Source organism: Phalaenopsis equestris, unplaced genomic scaffold, assembly GCF_001263595.1.
Source record: "Phalaenopsis equestris unplaced genomic scaffold, ASM126359v1 Scaffold211846, whole genome shotgun sequence".
Taxonomy (NCBI): Eukaryota; Viridiplantae; Streptophyta; class Magnoliopsida; order Asparagales; family Orchidaceae; genus Phalaenopsis; species Phalaenopsis equestris.
Genome location: NW_018230821.1, coordinates 145,096 through 164,119, shown reverse-complemented (window position 1 = coordinate 164,119; position 19,024 = coordinate 145,096). Strand labels below are relative to the sequence as shown.

Below are 19,024 nucleotides of genomic sequence, written 5' to 3'. Positions count from 1 at the left end.
ATATATATATATATAGGGACTACGTGGAATTCTGCCTTTCATGTTTTAGAGTTATTCTTTTCTATTCTTCTTCAGTTATGTCATATTAAATTTCTTCTTAAGTTAGTTTATTTTTGATAATTTATAATGGTTGCACTTAACTTTATTCTAGTCGTTCCTTTTGTTATATAAGGAGAGTTGTAATTTGATTAATAAGAAATAAGAGAATACGATTTTCTCCACTTTTCTTCATGGTATCAAAGAAGTAAAAACCTTAGCTCTCCTTTCACCATCGGAACATCTCCCTACGGACACACCTCACTTTCCCTGCACTTCTGTGTGATTGCTTCTCAATGCTTCCAAGCAGGCGAGATTCCTTCTGGATCACTTTGCACCAAGTTCCTTCTGAATCGCTTCAAAACAAGTTCCTCCCAGATCGCTTAGTGTGATTCCTCCTGGATCGGTTCGTTCAATACCTTCTCTTCGTCGGGATCAAGTCACGGCACATGCAATTCCCTTAGTTGAATTTTATTTCTTTAATGGAAATTCTTACTTGCTCAAACTGGACAAACTGGATTTTCTCTCTCCAGTGAAAATCTAAGGCAGTTGAACTTTCTTTCTCCAAACAGCTGGAGAAACTCATTACAATCTCCGAAACGTCTCCTGAGAGCCGCAAAAAATCCCTTTACTTGACCTGCAAACCCTTCCCAGGCTCTTTCCTACTCTCGAAAATCCTTGTTGGAGGCCTCCTTCTTTGGATTCTTCCTGCAAGCTTCCCTGGTAAAGTCTTTTGCTACTGAATCTACCCTACAGCCTAAATTCCTGCTTCAAGCCCTTCTTAGACAAACTTTCCTGCAGGCCCTTCGTTCTTCACCTTTTTGCCGTAGGACCTTCAAGCAACATTAGTAACTGCAGCAGCAGTACCTCCCTGTAACAAGCTGCAGCCCTAAATACAAATAGGATTTATGACCAAGTACAGTATGAAGACATCAACTTCCACTCTGAAGATTAATCATCCTTTGTGTGAACATTGCATTAAAATTGGTCACACAAAGGACATGTGCTCTCGACTACATGAAGAACATGCAGAAAGGAAACCTGAGCAATGGGAGTAACGACCAAGACAACAAGGTACTTGCTGCTACTTCTGAAGGGTTGGCCGACTCTAGCCTTTTTCACCAGGGAACTATAGGTGTTCAAGGAACTTCTTTTGAGCACCATTAAGTGGCCTACCAACTTAATGATACACAAAGGTATCATGTCCTCCTATTTCACTGATAATGTAAGATTTCAATCTTGGATAATAGATTTAGGTGCTTCTGATCACATGATTGAAGATATCCATGCTCTCACCCACTACCAAGGGTTCATCGACTCCAAATATGTTAGACTTATTGATGGATCTCACTCTAGGATTGTTGGGAAACTGAAAATCTCCAAAGATACTTAGTTCTCTGGTGTGCAATACATTCTCAAATTAGACTGTAGTTTATTGTCAATTAGCAAGCTTACTCATGACTTGAATTGTGTTACTAAATTGCTTTCTAATACTTGTGAATTTCAGGCATTGGCTTCGACGAAAGTGAGCGATAGTGTTGAATTGTATCAAGGTCTATACCTGCTCAAGAAAAGTTATTTCATTAACACACAAATGTCTACTTCATCATCTTATTGACAATCAAGTTTTATTATGGCATTTTCGACTGGGTCATTCTAATTTTTATTATGTTGCAAAGTTGTACCCTCATCTCAATATCAATAAAAAATTAGAGTATTACCATTGTGAATTCTATTAATTGGCTAAACATATTCATTATGTCTATCCCTCATATCCTTTCTCTATCATCTATAGTGACATTTAGAGACCATCAATAGAGTGAGATGGTTTGTCTCCTTTATTGATGACTATAGAATCGGTTGGATATTCTTCATGAAAGAAATTTTAAAATTGTACATATCTTTCATTCACTCAGTTTCAATACAAAATTCAGATCCTCAAAACTGATAATGCAAAGAAATACTTCAATTCTAACATTGAGCCCTACATTGCAAAGAACAGTATCATCAATATGAGTTCTGATATTGTAACTCCACAACAAAATAGGATAGCTAAGAAGAAAATAGACATCTCTTTGAACCTGTAATGCATTCTCATAATATCCTAAAAGTTTTGAGAGAAGATGTGCTCACATCCACCTACTTATTAATAGAATGCTAAGTACGGTCCTTGGATTCAAAGCTTCTCTCGATATTGTGATAAGAAAATACCCCTGTGTCAGAACCTTCTCATCTAATCTTCCTCTTAAAAGATTTGGGTGTCTCTTTTGTTTACATTTACCATCCAAACCGCAAAAAACTTGACCTAAGATCCATCAAATGTATATTCCATGAGTATGTTTCTAACAAAAATGGGTACAAGTGTTATTCTCCCATTACAAAAAAATAATATAACTCCATGGGTATTACATTCTTTAGAAACCAATCCTACTACCCCAAATTTGAAATTCAAGGGGATAGTCTGGGTGATTATCAGACTTAAGACACTATTTTGGATACTCGCCCAGATTAAGAGTCATCACAACCTACTCTACTTCCCTACAATACTTGTGATACCCATACTGATCTAGAATCATTACAATCTACTCTCCTTCCTTCTAACCATCCTGTTTCCCAAGTTCCACCAGTTGAGAAAATCCAACCTGATATTGACAATAAGAATTTTTGTGTATATGCTAGGAGAAAGAAATCCACTAAGCAATATAAAGACTATGCAACCAAAAGATTGTTCACAACCAAATTTAAAATCACACATTGTTGAGCTTTCAAGGAAGGTGAAATGTAGTTGAAATAGAAAAAAGTTGCTCAAATTATCCTATCCAAGATTATGTTTCCTCCGGGAAGTTATCATCAACTTATAATGCTTTTGCATCTAACCTTGATAATATGCAGATGCCCAAGTCAATTCAATAAACACTTCAAAGCCCATAATGGAAAAAAATAGTTGAAGATGAGATCTAAAGACTTGATCTAAATAACATATAGACCTTTACAAAGCTTCCTCCAGATAAAAGACTCATTGATTTCAAATGGGTTTTCCATGTCAAGTATAAAACGGATGGGAGCAATGAGAGGTTTCAGGCTAGGTTGATCGCCAAAAGTTTCACTCAGTCTCGTGAGATAAACTATTAAGAGACATTTGATTCATTGCTCCAGTGGCCAAGCTAAATACTGTAAGAGTTCCCCATTCTTTGGCAATGAATAAAGAATAAGAGCTACATCAAATTGATATCATGAATGTGTTTCTGAATGAAGACCTTGCAGAAGCGTATACAAATATACAGCCAGAACTAAAAAATAAATTAGGTTGAAAAGATGTTAATTGTATAAAATGAAGGGGAAAGCTTGATCGTTTCCTCCTACTACTAGGGTTCTTTGGTGAGTTTCCTAGAAATATTATTTGGATTATTTTTAATAAAATTTATTTGGATTATTCTTCATGTTCTTATTCTTTTTTGAATGATAATATATATTACTTGTATCATTATTATGTTGTCATGAGTAACTTACTTCCATCTGCATAATTTGATAACGAGATAATACGCATGGTTATTTTTTTCATATGAAATAAAGTTCATTGATTTCTTCTTCTCTTTTCAAATTTTACTTATGCAATTAGTTGTGTTTCCAAAATTCCCCTTCATGGCTCTTTCACATCACAATTTTTTTAACTTTTTGTCATTAATCCTACAAAGAGTTAAGGGTTTGATGATAATTTTGGGTTGATTCTTTCATAGTTGTTAAATTACTTGGAAAATGAGTTTCACTTTCAGTTCAATCTTAAAAGAAGTTCAGAGCTAGGTAACTTCCTAGAATTGATTCTATGGTATGTGTCAACCCTTAATGAAAAATTGATTAGAATGAATGACTTGACTTTATTCTATTTCGTAACAGATAGTAATCATCGTTATATTACTTTACTTCCAATTTCTTTACTTTCTTGCCTTTGCTTTCGTAGTTGTAGAGTATTATCTTTCAATTTTGATTTTTTCTCTTTATCTAATAAATGATGTTTTGTCAACCTATAAGAAATATTTCTACTCAAAGAACAGTTTCTGAAGTGTGGTGCAGGATTATGACAAAAAGGTTATAATAAAAATTGAATCCTATAGGTATGAACCGATTTATTGGTTAAATAAGATTTTGAAGTGCTTTTATGGGGAGTAACATCATGCAAGGTGCTAATAGTCATGATGTAAGTATGAAACAATAATGCACATTGTCCTCAATATTTATTTTTAAACATAATATAATCATTATTAATTTATGAAAGGCCTTTTAGTTTTAAAATTATTTTGTTGAAAATATCATTATAAAACAAGTTCATTGCCATCACCATTATCATTTGAATTAGGAAAATAAATTTAACTTCAATTTTATAATTCGAATATAAAAGAAAATATCTTTTTTTTTCATTGCAAGCTTGTGTTATCAACAACTTCCATTACGGAAAAATAAAATAAAAAATATTGATCATCATAAAAGCAATTATTAGGATCACTCTGTTAAATAACGGATCACCAAAATTTTAATCAAGAAACCAAGCAAACGGCACTTCTCCTATCTTTCTGGATTCCTTTAAGGTTCAAATGCAAAGAAAAAAGTTCTGATGCATTATAATTGAGGATCACTTTCGTTAAGAAAGATGATCATAACTTATGCAATCAGATCATGAAAATTCTAGAATTACTTTTCACTCATGAAATTATGCAAATAACATGCAGTTTAGCCCTTAAAAATATTGAGTCAACTGTATTTAAAATATATATTAAGTTGAAACAGTACATGTTGCTTATATACAACGATACCATGAAAGGAGAAGCTTAATAGCTTCCACTTAGTAGAGTTCTTTGGTGAGTTTCTTAATAATATCATTTGTATATTTTTCTAATGTTATTATTTTCCTTTGAATGATAATAAATATTTTCCATTCATGTCATTTGTATAATCATGATTAGCCCACTTCTAACTCCATGAAGATTACACCAAGTTCTTTTTTAGACACATTAAATAAGCGGTATGCAAATACTTGACTGATTTCTTCATTCCAAATCATCTGTGGAACCACCCATCACACGTACTTGGCTAGCCTTTCCTCACTTTTGATGACAGAACTTCAACCAATCTACTTCATATTTATTAAGTTATATCATTGGAAAACTCTAACAATCATACATTATTTATTGGAGTTGTGGAGCTTGGATGCACCCACAGCCGCAAGATGCAAACAAACGCAAGAAAGAGCTGTGCTTGGCATGATGTAGTCACACTTAAACTAGTGTAGCTATGTCGGGCAGTGTGACTACGTCACAAACAGGCTAGCTACGCCCGTTGATCACTCAACATAGGCTTTCACCCAGAAAGGGTGGAATAATTATGCTATTACTTGGCGTGACCACGTCGCCAGACAATTCATACTGTTTGGCTCCTTAAGTTAGCAATTTCAAGCAAAGAAATGTCATCTTACACGTGCAAAGTTTCGACGTGATTTTTGTGAAGTGAAAAAGGGTCAAAATTGAAGATTTCAGCGAGAGCTTTCTCTTGTGAGATTGAAAGAAAGAGTTATAGAGCAAAATTCTATAAATTTTATTGATTGTAGAGAGAATATCTGTAGATTTTTTCTATACATGTCAGGTTCTTCATAATGAAAATTTATTATCGTGAGCCTTTGTGATTTTCTTCTGTTCTCAGATTTTTCCATATAAATCCTGGTGTGTTATTTTTGTAACTGTTTTTTGTTTTGCTCGATTCAATTTAATTTGTTCTGAATTTCTCGAATTTGTTGTGATTCTATTTCGTGGTATGATTTTGATTTCTAATTCATCGAAACCCTAAAAGTATATATACTTCCATCACAACAAGTAGTATCGAAGCGGAGGTTCTTTGATTCTTGTTGGAGCAATAGTCGACAAAGCAAGGTACAAAGTGGAAAAGTTTCATCAGTTGAATTTAACGTTCTGGAAAAGATGTACGTAGAGGATTTGTTTTATAGAAAAAAAGTTATATCTGTCACTACAGGAAATCACTGATAAGCTTAAATCTAAAAATATGGAGGAATGAGAGATGTTGGATCAAACAGCCCTACATTTGATCCGTTTATCACTTGCTTTGTTTGTTGTGTTTAATACAGAGAATGAGAAAATTACGATAAATCTCATGACGGCACAAGCAAAGATATACAAAATGCCTTCTGCTTCAAATAAGATTTTTTTTTGATAAAGAGGTTATTCAACAAAAGGATTCATGTCATGATTAGATACTAAGGAGGGTAGAAAAATATAAAATGACCCATAGGAAATTTAAGAGAAAAATTTGTGACGCTAAAAATTCTGCTTTTAGTGATCTTTATAATAGATTAGATACTAAAAAGGGTGAAAAATATATGTATAAACTAGACAAACAAAGAGAAAAGAAAAATAAAGGTTTAACTAAAGTAAAGTGTATTAAAGATGAAAATCATAAAGTGATTTTCTTAGAAAAAGATATTCTACATAGGTGGGTGAGTTATTTTGATAAACTTTTTAATGAAGTTTCTGAAAATTAATGAAGTTTCTGTTTTAATGAAGTTTCTGAAAATATGATTGATCTTAGTGATCTTAATATCGTTAATAATAATAAAATGTTTCATTTTTACCGTCCAATAAAATGTTTCATTTTTATCGTCCAATTAGTAAATAAGAAGTTGAGGAGACTTTAAGAAAAACCAAGAGCGGAAAGTCTATAGGACCTGATGATATCCCAATTGAAGTGAGGAAATATTTAGGAGATTTGGGAGTTTCTTGGCTTACTTAACTCCTTAATATTATTTTAAAAACTAAAAAGATGTCTGAGTAGTGGAGGAAGAGTATTTTGGTCCCCATTTTTAAGAATAAAAGGGATGCACAAGAGTGTGCAAATTATAGAGGAATTAAGTTGATGTGTCATACTTTAAAATTACGGGAGAGGGTAATTGAATATAGGTTAGGATGTATTACTAAGCTTTCTCATAATCAATTTGGATTTATGTCGGGCAGGTCTACTATGGAAGCTATACATTTATTGAGAGATTCGATGGAGAAGTTTAGAGATAATAAGGAAGATCTATATTTGATTTTTATTGATTTAGAAAAAGCTTACGATAAGGTTCCAAGAGATATCCTTTGGAGAGTTCTTGAGAAGAAAGCTGTTGATATGACTTATATTCAAGTCATTAAAGATATGTATACTAGAGCTGGAGTATTGACCAAATATTTTCCTATTTCTATTGGATTACATCAGGGTTCGGCATTAAGCCCATATCTTTTTGCTTTAGTTATGGATGGTCTTGCTGGACATTTACAGGAGGATGTACCTTAGTGTATGTTTTTTTGATGATGATATCCTTCTCGTGGATAAGACGAGAAAAAAAGCCTAGGAAAAACTTGAATTTAGAAGGTCTACATTGGTTGGAATCTAAAGGCCTTCATTTGAGTAGAACTAAAACTGAATACATGGAATGTAATTTTAGCAGTAGTAGCTCTAGTGACAAAAGTGTAACTCTGGTTAATCAAATTATTAATAGGTGTGAACGATTTAGATATCTCGGCTTTGTTGTTCAAAGCGTAGGTGATATAGATGGGGATGTTAATAGTTGAATTCAAGTTGGTTGGTTCAAGTGGAGGAATGCTTCTGGCCTTTTGTGTGAGAAAAGTTTTATGTTGGTGAGACCTGCAATGCTCTATGGCGTTGAATGTTGGCCATTAAAAGAGAAGCATAATAGTAAGTTAAGTGTTACTGAGATGAGAATGATTAGGTGGATGAGCGACATTACACAGAGACAAAATGAGAAAAGAATATATCTGTGATAGAATTGGTGTAGCTCCAGTGACGAATAACATTAGAGAGAGTCGTCTTAAATGGTTGAGTCACATTAAACGTCGACCATCTAATGATCCGATTAGGAGAGTATATGTTTTAGATTTGACTTATGTTAAGAAAGGCAGAGGTAGACCTAGGAAGACTTAAGCTTATTGTATAAAAAATGATCTTAATTTATTAGAACTAAATGAAAATATGACACTAAATAGGACGCAATGGAGAAAAAATATTAATGTAGTCAACCCCACGTAGTGGGATTAAGGCTTTGTTGTTGTCGTTATTGTTGTAAAGAGGTTATTCAACTAACATGATGGAACACAGTTCAATGACAAAACATCTGAATAATTTCAACATTGTAACGAGTCAGTTGTATTCCGTGGGGATCAAATTTGATAATAAGGTCAAAGCACTGCTAATTTAATCTTCATTGTCAAACAGTTGGATGATTTGGTCACAACGGCAAATAAGTCTTATGGGAATATAAAGTTGAACTTCAATGGTATCGTGGGATAGGGACTGAATGAAAAACTTCAGGTTATATGTTAAATGCGAAAGAGGCAGAATTTTGGACTGGAATACAAGCAAATATAGATTTAAGCATAGAAGAGGAAAGTTTAAGTCAAGGAAAGAAAATGGTGGAGAAGAATGTTGGAATTGCGGAAGGAGAGGACATTTCAAGAAGGACTACAAAACTCCAAGAAAAAATGGTGGCAGAGGACGAGAAAATAATCTCACTACAAATGCTTCAACAGTTGAAATTTAAGGTAACTACTTGATTTTATCCCTAGTCCGCACTAAATCTTGAATAGTAGACTTAGATGTCCCTTTTCATGTATTCCCTAATAAAGAGATATATAAAAATTACACTCAAGATAATCTAGGAAAGGTTTATGTGGGAGACGACAATACATGTAATATCTTAGGAAGGAGTGATGTGACTATAAATTTATCAAATAGAACAATCTGGAGGCTTACTAAAGTTAGACATCTTCTAATTATGAAGAAAAAAATATCTCTGTGAGCCAACTGACAAAGTTAGGGTTGTGACTACTTTCACAAGTGATTTGTGGCAGGTGATCAGGGGGTCAATGGTTCTGGCTCAGGCCATCAATGAAGGCACTCTATACCGAATCAATGAAATGCAAATTTCCTTCATGAGGTTGGAAGTAAGGTAGATCCGGGTCTCTGGAATAATAGGTTTGGTCATATGAGCAAAAAATATATGAAGTTTCTACTCTCTAAAGAATAAACATTTGGGTTTAAAATCAATAAATTTGAATTTTTTGAAAATTATATATATGAAAAGTAGACAAAAGTTTCTCTCTGAAAGTGAGTCGATGGTGAAGTCAAAGAAACAACATTTAAAGCATATTGATGTATAAGGTCTTACTCCATTTCACTCAATTGAAGGTTCTCATTACTTTATCACATTTATTGATGATTACACCAAAAAGGCATGTGTTTACTTCTTAAAGAAAAAATTTGAAATGTTTGAAATGTTTAAGAAAGGGAAGGTCATTGTAGAAAATGAGACATGTTTGAAGCTGAAATGTCTTAGATCAGATAATGAGAAAATTTAGGAATTTCTGTGCTTCAAAAGGGATCGGGCATAAGTTCACGGTCCCAAGAACTTCACAACAGAATACAATAGTTGAGCGCAAGTATAGAACATAGAGCATGCCATGAGCAAGACGTTGCATGCAGGCTTGCCGAAACAAGTTGAAGCAGTAAACACTATTGTTTATCTAATTAACCATAGTCCATAAATATTTTTGAACAAAAGCTTGTCTGAAGGAGTCTGGAGCAACAGGAAGGTAAATTTATCTTATTTAAAAGTATTTGAGTGTTTTACATATGTTCATGTCGATGCAGAGCTCAGGAATAAGCTTGACTCAAAATCTATCAAGTGCACCTTCATTGAGTATAATTCAGATGAGTTTGAGTACAAATTATGGGATTACTAGAATCAGAAATTCATCAGGAGCAGAGACGTCACTTTTAATGAAATTAAAATATATAAGGATAGGAGCAGAGCTTAGAATTTTCAATCAGTTACTTTTGAAGAGTCCAAGTACTTGGAAATAGAAGACACTGGTGATCAAGACAAAGAGGAAAGAAGTGCTCAACTAGTGGAGAACAAGAAGTTCCTTATTCATCTACTACTGAAGTCAGGAGGTCCAAAAGAGTGATACGACCAACATACATGTATTCACCTTCGTTACACTACTTGTTGACCGATCGAAGTGAACCAGAGTGCTTAGAGAATGTCATTCAAACTAAAGAATTAAGGGAGTGGGAGCTTGCCATAGATGATGAGATATAGTCTATGGAGTTGAATCAAACCTGGGATTTGACTGTATTACGAGATGCCAAAAGAGCACTACACAATAAGTGCATCTACGGACTGAAAAAGGAGAGATGATAGCAGACATTATATGACAAGGCTTGTTATGAAAGGTACTTAACAAAATGAATGAGCAGATCAACCAGAGATTTTTTCTCTGGTAGTGAAGATGACAACCGTCAGAGTCATCCTAAATCTGATAGCAGAGAAATATCTACATCATAAGTAGATGAATATAAAAATGTTTTTCTTATATGGAGATCTGGAGAAGGAATTATACACGGTGCAATCGCAGTGTTACAATATTCTAAGAAAATAAAGTTTAGTACGCAAACTGAAGAAGAGTTTTTATGGCCTGAAGTAGGCTTCAAGAATATTATACAGAAGATTTGGTAAGTTCATGTCAAACTGTGGGTACATAAAGTGTCAGACAGATCATCATAGCTTCATCAAACACTTTAATAATTATTATATCTTGCTCTTACTATATGTGAATGACATGCTGATTACAGAGGCAAATATAAAAAAAATTAGAGATGTAAAGAAGCAATTATCAAGTAAGTTTGAGATGAAAGATTTAGATCAAACCAAGAAGAATGTCAGGATGAGAAACAAGACCAGGAGTGCAAATATATTGTATTTATTGACATGCCCAAGAATTGACAGCCTTTTTATATGCATTTAATGTCTATTTTATATGATACTGTATTTTAATGGAAGATATTTTACATATTTTTGATTTCAGGTACAGAAAATAGAACTATAGAGAAAATGGAGCGAAATGAAGGCAAAATAGAGTAAAAAATTGCACCAAATGATCTGGCTCTATAGCACCAGCTTTTGGCGCCAAAGTGCGATGTAAACACACGCCATGGCGCCTGTTTACATCGAGAATTTACGCTTTGGCGCCAAAAACGCCCCAGTTTGGCGCTATAGCGCCAAAAGCGGTTCTCAATTTGCTTCAATGAATTTGGAAGAATTTTGAAGAGGTGTTTAAAGTGACCCTTAGTTATTTTCAGAGATTTATAAAATGGGGTCATTGGTTGGTCTAAAAAGAGAGCTCTAAAGAGTGTGGGAGTTAGTAGGGGTGAGATTGTGTAAGAAAGGAGTGTTCTTGATTGTGTAAGAAGAGTTTGTAGGTATATTGAAAGGAACTTCAGGAATTGCTTGGGGAGGAATCTAAGATAAGTACTTGTGTTTGTAGGTTTTTTTCGATAAGACTTGGCTTTAAATATAAATCAAGTTTTGGTGTATTATTGTCATGAGTTCTGAGTATTTTTCTTTTCTTTTTCCTTGCAATAAGAAGTAATCATGTGGAAGATTTAATTTTGTTTAGAACTTCTTTTATTCCATAAGTTGTGATGGTACTTTCACCGATTTTTCATTTACCTTGCAAACTGACCACTTGTGATGTTAAAATTAGTTGCGAAACATAATGATCTGGGAGGATTATGATTTAAACCAGCTAGTGAGTATCACACTAACCTTACGAGAAAGGGAACCACAATCTAAAAGGGGTGCAAATAGATAAGAAGATAAGTGTTGATGACGTAGAATTGTTATTTCTAGGGTGACAGATTAGATCCTTTATCAATTTAGTCTAATGTTGGAACTAAGGGTCCCTGATAGATCCTATAGAGTGGGTCTAATGGGTAATCTAGAAGTAGCAGACTAGAATATACCCAGCATTACCACACAAGCTGGAACTTATTTTACATTAGTCAATGTTTTTTATGCATTCGGAAGATGGTAAAGAAGCATGTATGCTCCTATTTGTCACAACATAACATTTAAACCTTTAAATTTTTTGATTCCAACACTGACTATGAATTAATTGCAAGGGAAAAGACTCTTTACATAATTCAAACTATTCTACATTTAATTAGTTTATAATTTATGCATTTTACATGTGCTTAGAATTAAATCTTGCAATCATTTAGTTTTAATCTTTTCGAAAAACGTCAACATTTTCTCCCATAAGTTGTGTTTGCAGTTATAGAAGTATTTCTAAGTCATTATAGAAGTTACAGTTATCCCCGTGGGATCGATAATGAAATTTTTAAAGAAAATTCTATATTACTTGAAATGATATATATACTTGCGTAGTACCCCTAGTGTGTAATTATTTTCTAAATTCATAACATTTCGATTTTGCACACTAGCCGCTCAATATAAATTGGGTCAAGTTTTTTGTCATCTTTTTAGAACTTAAATATCTGCGTAATTACAGGTCGAGTCAGTTATCTCGGATAGATCATGTTGAGAAGATACTATAGATGTTCAATATGAGTGAGGCAAAGTCAATTTACACCCCCTTATGTAGTCATTTCAAACTATCCAAGGAAATATCTCTTAATACTGAAGCAGAGCAAGCACATATGAACAAACTTGTACACTTTAGCAATTGGAAGTTTGATGCAATATATGCTTTGTACCAGACCAAATATTACACATGAAGTGGGAGTGGTTAGCACATACATGAGCAATCCAGACATGCATCTGTGGGAGGCAGTGAAGTAGATTCTCATATATTTCAAGGGAACAGTCAACCAGGTAATTTGCTATGGAAATGCAGAGATCAATCTACGGGAATTTATAGATTCAAATATAACAGGAGATTTGGATAGTAGGAGTTCAACAGGATATATCTTCACTTTGGGGAGAGCGGTGAGTTTAGTATTCAAGCTGTAAAAAATTATTGCACTTTCAACTACGGAGACTGAATACATTACTATCAATGAGGCTAGTAAAAAGATGAATTGGCTATAGGGTTTTATGATAGAATTGTTCAAGGAGCGTGGGATTAAAATGCTACATAATCACACTATGAGTGCAACTAAACTTGCTAAGAACTTTGGTTTTTCATGTAAAAAAAAAAACATTCAGCAGAGGAATCACTCTATATGCTCGCTCCTTAAAGATGAAAGTTGGTCTTTGAGAAGATATAACTCAAAATAGTGCAAGTTCACAAAGATCGTGACCATCGAGAAAACTAGAGCTATGCTTGGCTTTTGTTGGCGTCCATGAAGTTTGAAACCGGGGGTGAGGCACAACACGGTACGCGACTATGAAGATAGTACAGATGAAGGTACAAAACTGGAGGACAAGTCTTGGGCGCTATCAGTCTCCAGGTAGGAGATTGTTGGAGTTATGGAGCCTAGATGCACCTACAGCCGTAAGAAGCACACAACCATAAGGAGTTGCGCCTAGCATGACGTAGCCATGCCTAAACTGCGTAGCTACCCTGAGCGGAGTGAATATGCCACAACCATGCGTAGCTACGCTGATTGGATCACTTGAGACAGATTTTCATTCCGAGCGGGTGAAATAATCACACCACTGCTTGGCATGACCACTCCATCAGATGGTTCATAGTGTCTGGTTCCTTAATTTCAAAATTTCGAATGATGAAGTGTTGCATGCAGTGTTTCGACAAGATTGTTGTGAAGCATAAAAGGGTCAAAGAGGGGGTTTCGGTGAGAGCTTTGCGTTGTGAGATTAAGAGAGAATTAAAGAAAAATTCTGTAAATTTTATTGACTAATGAGAGAAGATTTGAGTAACTTTTTTTTATATTTTTTATACGTCATAGTAGAAATTTCTTGGTAGTGTGGCTCTGTGATTTTTTACCGTTCTCAGGTTTTTTCACGTAAATCATGATGTTTTTTTTTTGAATTATTTTTGTTGTGCTTCTCTTCGAATTATTTGTTCCAGATTTCTCGAAATTAATGTGATAACATTCTGCGGTGTGATTTTGATTTCTAACTGGTCGAAGCCCTAAAAGTAGATATAATTCCATCTCAACATTATAAATTCTAATCTTTCAAGGCTTTCTATTATTAGAGTCGCGTCACTTTACCATACAAAAGAGGCATACATTAGCTCAAAATTTTATGGGTATTAGTAGTAGTTCATCCATGAAGATAACCATATTAACTCTATGAGCCCATAGCTTGTATGGGCTTATTTTAGTGAAAACAAATATGTATTTGGAGGTTCTAAAATAATTACACTTGATGATTTCATAAAAAGATAATTGCACAAATTTTGGACCTCAAAGTAACAACAATTAGCTAAAAGGATGATCAAGATATTTGAAAGATAATAAGAAAATTTAAAGGAAGATCGAGGATACAAAAAGGAGTTCAAAAATAGATTTTTGGTTCTACAGAAAATTTAGAATCATTAGGCTTATAGTTGCAAGATAATGGCTCAATTTGAAGCTTGGATAGAAAAATATCTATAAAATTTAATAAAATGAGAAAATATTTTAAATTATTCTATCTATCATAAATTGAAAAAAATATATATCTTTTCAACTCATATAAAAATATTAGCAAGTTGAGATGACTTTAAAGTCCTTCGATTGCCTTACAAGAATTTCTAAATTACTTAATTTATTAATCATCCAAGTAAAGATAATCGACGTAACAAATTTTCTCCATAAAATAAATTTTGTCAGATAAGTATAAATAACTAGATATGCTTTATACAGTACTATATTTATAAAATTATTATATAATGATAAATTATGTAAATTAAAAAAATAAGTTTTTTTGGCAATTATTATATAGTCAACTTATTATTATTTTTTTACATGGGATTTTAAGATAACTAACATATATATGTTTTTATAAAAATATATTAAAAAAATTTAAAGGATTTTTAATACATATATAAAAGTTCTTAAAACTTAATTAAAACTAATATTTTTGCAAAATTTATTTCATAAATACTAAATTTCATCTTATTATTCCACTGAATTAGTTGATGTGATTAATGGTTTACATGACATTCTTTAGTAAAATTAAATTTATGTTAACTTTTTAAATTTTAACAATGTTCATCAATTATTTGCTTGTTGTTGGAGATTTATTTGGAAGATTATTGAATAGCTGTTGGAGCCCCTTCCCCTCACTGTTTAAAAAATCTCCATAGAAAATCATTTTATATACTTTAGTCACAATTTGAGAGACTATAAATAAGAGTAATGTTGACGAGTCAAATATAGAATAAAAAAATTATAGAATCATAAATCTCTCTCAAATTCTCTTCAATGAAATATTTTTTTTCTTGAGAAACAAATTAAGAGTTGATCCAAACCTCTTTAAAAATTTGAGCCCATATAAGGTTACATCATGCACAAGCATTTTTTTAGTTATATTAACAATCATCAACTATAACATCACTCTCAAATTTTCAAAATTTTTAATTTTCTTCGATATATTTTAATTACATCATATACTTGGATCTCAAATTGTCTTACATTTTTTTTAGAAAATTATATGTAAATTACCATATTTTGGTAGAAATAGTTTATGGGTTACTCTTATCTGCCAAGAGAAAGCATAGGTCGCAAGAGCTTTCTCGTCCCAAGAAAAAAGGCATCTTATGGTGATAATATTGAAACAGTGAAATCCTAAATGGCAAATATCTAGACAAATACATAGGTAATTGTCAAACATCATTAATTTTTTTATATGCTAACTCTTGCTAGTATTGATTTACTCTTATAATTTTTATTAAATCAACATACTATTTTACAAACAAAAATTTTAATTCTATACTAATTAATTTTTTATGCTTTTGACAAGGCACCAATTCACCACCCCCTCATGGTTGTTTCATAAAATTGGTCCCCCTATACTGTTCGTCTATAAAATCCTTGGGCAAAATTTTTCTAAGTAAATAAGGCTCATCCAAATCTTAGGAATTCAAACACTAACGTGCTAGAGGGTCATTTGCATGTTCAACTCTATCTCAAGCCCTCAATTGCAGTTGAATCTAGTTATCAGTTCAGTGTCAAACTCAAAACTTGGGAGTTTATTTGCTTTCCTCAGACGCTTGAGACTTATATATTTTTCACGACCTGACCTGTGGTTTGAAAACTAATCAAGACAGATACAAACATTCGGACGGTAAGAAATATTTTTTTTTATTCATTTTTTATAACTAATATACCAGAGAGTCACTGAAGGAATTGAATTGAAGCAGTACAATTTACCTCATTACATGTTGTATGTGCCTTCTATAAATATTATCTGTTCTATTGATCATTCTTTATTAAATTAATTGCACAAAAAAAGTTAACTGAAAATAACAGTGAGCTAACCAAAGCCAGTGGTTACCCACACTCACAAACTATAGTAATACAAGAAAAAAAATATTCATGCAAGTTAAACATTTAATAAATCAATATAAAATATTTAATAGTGTCAGAAAATGATTACTTATGATAGTTCATGTTATTCAACGAGTTATATTATTTCAGTAGTATATTTATATCATTATATAGATGAACAAAGCACCATCTAAAAGTTGTATCAATGAAGTCACTTCAATGTCAATATCATTTTTTATTTACGTGCACTAATACCTTAGAACTAGATACATATACCCGACGGTGATTCTATCGGCTTCTTCGCTTCTCTTCGGTGTCTCCCACGACGACGTTCACTCCCAGTCGTCTCCGTAGTCGACGGAACGCTCCTGCCATCTTCGTTTGTTTCCTTAGACGAAAGCGCTACAGTCGTCTCCCGTAGCCGACCTTGCGTCTGTTTCCTTAGACGAAGGCGCTAAAGTCATCTTGCTCCAGACGACCCGAGCCCGGCAGCGCCAACAGTTTCCTCGCTTCCTTGCGGCCCGTCAAACCATTTCTTTCCTGACCTCTTGTAAAGGAGATGGCTTTGACGCTCCGTTCCTATACAAATGCCCTTACCAACAACTTGCCCATTCTGCTCGTGCCCCTCCTCCAAGTTCAGAGTCTGCTTTTGCTATCGGTAAGTCCTGCAATGTTCCACAATTGTATCACGAGGCTCTTGAAGGTGGAGGCGAACACACTTTTTATTAAAAAGCTTGGAAAAAAAATGGGAAGTCTGCACTTATTCTCACTGAGGTTCAAACTGGTAATCTAGCGTCCTCTTGGCGTTTTGTTTTAGTGGGGAAATTCTTTTATGGTCACCCAAAACTGGAGATCATTAAGAAAGAATTTGATACTATGAAACTATTGGGCAGTTGAAACATTGGTCTACTAGACGGTCGACATATACTTATTCAGCTATCTCACAATGTGAATTACACTCGCATTTTCTCTTGAAAAGTTATCAAGATCGACAATCGTTTTATGAAACTGGACTGTCGGTTTTAATCTAAAAGCAAAGTCCCCTATCATTCTAGTTTGGATACGGTTTTCGGGGTTAAAATTACATCTGTTCAACATGGAAATTCTCTACTCTTTAGCAATTGCTTACAGTAAGTCTCTCAATGTGGATAGTCCTACTCTTACTCTCACCAGACCCTCTGTGACTTGTGTGTTAATTGAGAGAGATATCACTCAACCAACTCCGGATGAGATATAGATTGACACTATTCACACCGGGTATTGGCAAAAGGTTAAAATAGAACCACATTCTCCTTCCTTAGAACTAGAGGTAGAGGCAAGGCAAAATCAGGTCGCTCACCAGCTACCTAATACTCTTATTTTGACACCTTTTGGTTTTTTATTTAGATCTTTTATGTTTTTTGTTGTATTTTCTCTTTTTTGGAAACATTTAATTTGGTGGTTTTTGTGTGGGTTGGGTGTCATGTTTGGGACCTTCCACAAAATTTATTTGTACCCTACTTTTTATTTAATAAAATAGCCTTTGGATTTCAAAAAAAAAAACATAAATATATATATATATATAGAGAGAGAGAGAGAGAGAGAAAGCCCAAAGGCTAATATGTTAAATAGAAAGAAAGATACAGATAGATTATGTGGGAGGGTTCAAGCATGGCACCCTGCCCACACAATTGCCACAAATGGTTCCATAAAGAGAAAATACATAAGAATACATGAGAGACCTAAAAAAAAACAAAAAAGTGTCAAAATACGTAGTATCAAGTAGCTAGAGAATGACCCAATTTTGCCTTGCCTCTGCCTCAAGTTCTAGGGAAGGATCCAGCTAATAAATTAGTAAGATGAGTGTCATTTTCAGTAATAATCAATGTATTATCCAATAAGTTCCCGAGCTCGAGTAGGCCCCCATTCTTCTTTCTCATGGAATAGACCTGTCATTCCTCATCCGAATATTGGCTCACCTGATTAGTGGAATGGTCTAAAATGGTCTAAAATGTGTCGGACATGTAATGTATAGGTTGTTGAATATTAGAAGCAACTACTTGTTGTACCAGCTGATCTTTTATTGAATCAAAGGAGCACTCTCGTGTGTCTTGACATGTAAGTGAGTCTTGTGTGTCTTGACATGTGAGCCTTTTTCAATAACAGTGGGTGGTATAAACACGTTTAGATCTGTATCTGTAGTATGGTGTTCTTCATCAGGAACTACAATGTTGGAAAGATTATTGGGTTGCACCTTCTTAATAGGATCGGGTTACACCTTAATAGGATCGGGTTGCACCTGTAGTATTGTGGAGCATTGCAGCACTTACCAATACAAAAATCAGGCTCTGAACCTGAAAGAGGAGCATGAGTATGAATAGGAAATTCGCCGGCAAGTACATTGACATAGGAACGGATCGTCGATCTCAGCTCCAGAGCAGCTAGGCGAGCAACTAGAAAAAAGTGATTCTGTCGTTGCCTTCCTAGCAAGCACTCGCGACTGTCTTGCGAGACCTTCGGGTAGGCGAGGGGGGGTTTCGGCGCAGCGAAGCGTCGCTACAGTGAGGGAGTGTTTCTGTGCAGCAAGGCATTGAGGCCTGCCGGTGAAGAGGACTGTATGCCTGTGATCCCAACGTTACTGGAGGAATGAAGTTTCGAAGGCCCTCACTTGCCGTGATTTTATCGGTTCTCGATATATATATATATATAT

General features: G+C 34.0%; 1 protein-coding gene across 5 annotated transcripts in view; it reads right to left on the bottom strand.

Moving 5' to 3' along the window:
* LOC110036856 (probable magnesium transporter NIPA9) overlaps positions 1 to 19,024 on the bottom strand; it is a 100,267-nt gene that overhangs the window by 1,458 nt on the left and 79,785 nt on the right. The gene's annotated exons all lie outside the window — the stretch shown is intronic.